The sequence below is a fragment of the Geospiza fortis genome, unplaced genomic scaffold (assembly GCF_000277835.1).
Source record: "Geospiza fortis unplaced genomic scaffold, GeoFor_1.0 scaffold178, whole genome shotgun sequence".
Lineage (NCBI taxonomy): Eukaryota > Metazoa > Chordata > Aves > Passeriformes > Thraupidae > Geospiza > Geospiza fortis.
The window spans coordinates 1373130-1378581 of NW_005054466.1; the positions used below are offsets into that span (position 1 = coordinate 1373130).

The following is a 5452-nucleotide window of genomic DNA, read 5'->3' on the forward strand; positions in this document are numbered from 1 at the left end:
AGCCCCTTCCCAGCTCCCTCAGGGATTCTGCAGCCCCTTCCCAGCTCCCTCAGGGATTCTCCAGCCCCTTCCCAGCTCCCTCAGGAATTCTCCAGCCCCTTCTCAGCTCCCTCAGGGATTCTCCAGCCCCTTCCCAGCTCCCTCAGGGATTCTCCAGCCCCTTCCCAGCTCCCTCAGGAATTCTCCAGCCCCTTCCCAGCTCCATTCCCTGGACACACTCTGGCCCCTCCAGGGTTCTCCTGCTGGAGGGGCCCAGAGCTGCCCCCAGGATTCCAGGGGGTCCCTCAGCAGGGCCAGCACAGGGGACAATCCCTGCCCTGGGCTCGTGTCCAGCCGCTGTCACCAGCATGCAGCAGGTTCTGTTTCCCCACCAGCTCTGTCTGTCACTCCTCAATATCAAAACCCAACTGAGCAGTGACAACTTTGCACAATTTGGGTGTTTGCAATGTCCCCTCCAGCCATGGGTTAAATCCAGGGTCTCACAAGGTACACATCAGATCCAAAAATGCCTGAGGACTTCTTCCTGAAATGACTGAGACTGGATTAGAGCCTGGGAATGTGGTTTAGTACTGAACTGCCCAGAGAACCTCCTGGAAAGAAGTTTGCCAACAGTGTTTGGAGACACAGCAGCCCCAGGGGCAGCAGGACAGAGGGCAGGTGGGACCGGCCCTGCCCTCACAGGGAAAAGGTGCTCAGGGTACAGCAGGGACGGGATGTTCATGGTCAGAGCAAATCACTCAATAATAAATAATAACAATAGAAAAATAATAATCCCACTGCCCCAGCCAGAGCCATGTCACACCCACCTCCCATCCCAGCCTCCTCCCTGACCAACTCCAGCAGTTTTGGCAGTGAGGGAGCTGCTCCAGCTCCTCTCACCTGCACCACTGCCATGGCCAGCACTGGGAAGGGCCTTCTTTTGCAGCAGCAGGTCCAGCAAGATCAGACCAATGTGATAACAATTCCAGATGTTCCTACACCTCACAAACAGGGAGGTCTCACAGCTCCAGCTGGGGAGAGGGGCAGCTGCCCCTTCTCCCAGGCTGCAGCACTCCCACTAAGCCAGATGTGCAGGGAGCCAATGTGCAGCCCTAATCCCACAGAAAGCCAAGGCAGGAAAAGGAAACCCACACGTTTGTGCTGGGCTCACAAGTGAGTCAGCCAGCACAGTCCTGCAGGTACCAAACGCAGCACAAGGGAACAGGGAGAGGGATGGGATCTCCTCTCTGCAGGAGCAGGCACAGCTCATCCCACATCCAGCCTCATCCCACACACCCTCCCCGGGCAGCCAGGACTTGGGTAACCTCCCTGCACACCGCCCTGGGGTGAGCATTCCCTTTCAGAGAGTTTCTAAATCCCCTGCAGGAACCCAGGGTAAGTTTCAGCAATGAATCAGAAGCCAGCTCAGAGATCACTGGTACCATCAGAAACCAGAATTTCCAACTGAGCCACCAAATGCAAGGAGAAAGGAGGAGCCAAGAGTCACCCACTTGAGCAGCACCAAGATGTGCCACCATGGCCTGCTGGGAACTGATCCTGGAGTTACTGCCATGAACAAACACAGAATTGGAGATAATCCTAGAATGGTGTGGGCTGGAAAGATCCTTGAAGATCTTTCATTCATTTATTTAACAGCTGGGCAGGGGCACCTTCCACTAGGCCAGGCTGCTCCAAGCCCATCCAGCCTGGCCTTGGACATTTCCTGAGATGTTTGAGGCAAGGAGAGCTCAGGAGAGGCTCTGTCCCACAGGCAGTGCAGGAGATGCTGCTCACTGTGACGCTGTCCCAGGAGGGCCCAGCTGGAAGGGAACAACTGGGAAACCACGGGAGGTTCAGAGAGAGCAGAGCTCTGCTGTGCCACCGCAGGCCTGACACTGCCTTGGACGTTGGCTAAGGAGAACAAAAAGCCATTGCTCAGTGGGGGCCATCACCCTCTCCAGCAAAACCCAGCAGCCTGGCCCACAGCTCAGCACACAACATGCACTGGTGACACTCAGTTTTGAAACTGCCTCTTGCAAACCATAGAAGAACCACCTGGATCTTGAGAAATGCTTTCAGTAGCCTTGGATAACTCCAGGGGAAATGTAGGAATTACTCTGATTTATGAACATGATTTGTCCAGGAATTACCTTCTATATATTGGCCAAGGGAGAAGGGAAATGGTCTCAGCCTTACGAAAAACTACGAGCCAATTTTCTGTAATTATACAGCAAATGTGCTATTTCTATCTACTGAAGCAAGTTCCTCTATATTCACACTTTGGCCTGCTCAGGAAAACTGGAAAAGTGTCCAAGATTTTGTCACTCTGCTGTTCTATTCCATCCTACATTGGTGGGACTAACAGAGGGAGGAGCAGTAACACAACTCCCAAATGCACCATTCAATTCACTAATTAAAAAGAAAAGCAAAAAGCAAATCTCCAGCACCAGCCTGGTGATTTGGCTTCCAGTTGTTTCCTCTTTCACAACAATAACCTGGGAAATTCTGTGGTAAGAGGTGCAAGAAGCACATTTTTATAATGCCCCCCAAGTGCAATTACCTATGACAGAGGCAGTTTCTCACATTCTGAGGCGCCTCCTCGGCGAAGACTAAATATTGAATCTGCTCTAGAGGGGAAAATGGGATCTCTGACTAGCAAAGCCCAGTTGTGGTGACAGCTCAGGCCTGGAATTCCCAGCAAGGTGCAGTGTTCTCTCCCCAGCTGACAATGCCACATCCAGCAGCATGTTCTGACTGTGCCAAGGGCTGCTGGATCACCTTCAGCCCATTCCCGCCCCAATGCCAGAGCTGAAAGGATCTCATCCTGCAGGAAGCCATCCTCCCTTGGAGCTTTTACTGAAACAGCCCCCAGCTGCAGAACTGGATCTGCAGAATGTTCCCTTCCCTGCCAAATGGGATTTGCAGCAAGGAGTGTCTCGGGTCTGCCACAGCTGAGGGTGGATGTCTGGGTGGGAACTGTGTCAGTGGGGGCACAAGGAGCACAACCCAATAGTCCCCAAACAGCCACACATGACACCCAAACCACAGCCCTGACAGCAGGAAGGAATATTAAAAGCCTGTCTTGGAGAGCAGACAAGTCAGGGTGGGGCTATCAAAGAAGCCAATTAACTAATTAAAGTTCCTCAAAGCCAGTGAGTGCTTTAGCTTAATTTGATTGTGAAAGTCCAGGATAATTCCAAGCTACACCGAAAACACAAAAAGCAGACCCCAAGACCAACAAAACACCCAGATGGAGTGGCCCAGCCTCCTCCAAACCCCTACAGATCTGAGGGGTGGAAACACTCAGGTACCAGAGCACAAACAAAACAGCCCAAAGTCTTCTTCAAGGAGGACAGAGGAGATCCATCAGTTTCTCTCTTCTCCCCAATTCTACTCCCTGGAAAAGCAACAAATGAGCACCAAGGACAAACTGTCAAAGACAAAAGTCCTCAAGATAGGATAAATTCAAGTAATAAATCCAAATGTGTTTCCAAGACACCAAAAATCCCCAAGGAAGAAAAAAAGCCCTGTGGCTCCACAATATCCATTGCACAAGGAATTAGCCCAGACATGTCCCACTGCAGAGATGGAGGGAGACACAGAAGGTTCCACCTGGCAGCTTAGCCTGGAGTACACCAAAGCATGGCTTTTGGGAAATTTGGGGATTTTAAACCATTCCCAGCCCTCCTGACCACGGCCCCTTTCAACACACACAGAATAAACCCCAGGTGCAGCTCCTGGCTGGAGGAGAGCTCGGGGAACACTGAGCAGGCTCCTCCAAAAGCAAGGAGGAGAAGGAGCAGCGGCCAAACTCCCCCTTGGAGCCACTGGGGCTGCCCAGGACCCTGCCCTGCTCCAGGAAGGGATCCAGAGCTCCAGCCCAACTTCGGCTGTGGCTCTACAGGACAAATTTCATCAGTGACACAGGAGGGCTCCTGGAGCAAACCCAAGGGCAGGGGCACATCAGCCTCAGGAACAGGGGGGAAGGATCCAGGAAGGGATCCAGAGCTCCAGCCCAACTTCGGCTGTGGCTCTACAGGACAAATTTCATCAGTGACACAGGAGGGCTCCTGGAGCAAACCCAAGGGCAGGGGCAGCCTGCCTTGTCAGCCTCAGGAACGAGGGGGAAGTGACTGAGCTCCCCAAACCCACTGTGTGAGCCAAAAACCTGAAGCCTCAGATAACAACATGGATCTAACAGTGACTTTATGAAGCTGGCCTGGATCTGAGTGGGTTTCCATATTTGCATCCAAGGCTAATAACAAAGCAGCCAAATGATGATAGCTAATGAGACATCAGCCCACAAGCTGAGGGCTCAGAACCCACCTCAGAAAGAGGTTTTTCAAACGACATTTATGATCTCCATGTGTTCAAGGAGCAGCAGGACAGGTAGGGCAGGTTCACAAGGCCCTGAGGGCTTTTATTTGTTCATCCAAAACAAATCTATTATTGGAAACGATTCCAGCATCACCACACTCCCATCTCAAGATCAAGAGCCTTCCATGGTCAATCCTCCATACAAACTGGGAGGATGAGTGAACTGAAGACCAAAAAAAAAGGTACTCAGGGACTGCCTGAAAACACATTAGGAAAAAAGTGATGAGGGATGAAGTACAAAAGAGGAAAGAAAAAGAATTCCTGGTTTATTCCTTTTCTCAGGCAACACCTGAAGCAGCTCATTAAACAATAATTTGGGGTGGTTCAGCACTTGCTTTAGCAGAGAGTTAATTCGCCCTGTTGAACAGCTTGAACGTAACAACCAAAAGACCATCCCACTCTGAACTCCAAGATAAAACTCAGCAGCTTCTGAAAGACAAATGGAACCAAGACCCAAAGAATCCAGAAATTACTGAGAAAATAATGCTGGAGCATGGGGAAAAAAACACCCAACACAAGAAGCATGAGGGCTGAGGAAAAAAAAAAAGAAAAAGTTCAAATATAGCAACCTTCCAAATTTCTAAAATGCAGCCCACAAAAGAAAACTGAAACCAAACCAGCGATTTCTGTAAGGAAAAATGGTTCAAGTCACAACCTCTGGCACAAAACCACTCGCATCCCTCCAAGCTCCAAGTGCTCTCCACGCTCCATAACCCAACAAAAAGCGATTCAAAACTCGGCACCAAACGCGAGTTTTGAACATTCTTTTACAGCAGCGACAGCTCCGAGGGCATTCACCCTTCCCACCGGGGCCCGCGCAGCCCTGACATCCAGCCAGGACGATCTTCCAGGCTGCGGCCAGAGCCGTGAGCCCCGGCGGGCTCCGGGGCCGCTGCAGGACCGGGCCCGGTGCCGCGGAGCTGTCCGGGGCTCCTGCCCGGGGTTCCTGCTCGGGGCTCCCGTCCGGGGCTCCCGCTGCCCGGGCGGATCCGCGGGATGCCGCGCACGGAGAGCGGGGAACGGCCCTAACGGCCCGCCCGGCCCCGCCGCTCTCCTGCCGCAGCTCCACGGGGCTTTTCCTCTCGCGTCACCCCCC

The 5452-nt window shown here is 52.4% G+C and overlaps 1 protein-coding gene across 1 annotated transcript in view; it reads right to left on the reverse strand.

Annotated features, from left to right (window-relative positions):
- DHX30 (DExH-box helicase 30) overlaps positions 1-5452 on the reverse strand; it is a 28331-nt gene that overhangs the window by 18896 nt on the left and 3983 nt on the right. The gene's annotated exons all lie outside the window — the stretch shown is intronic.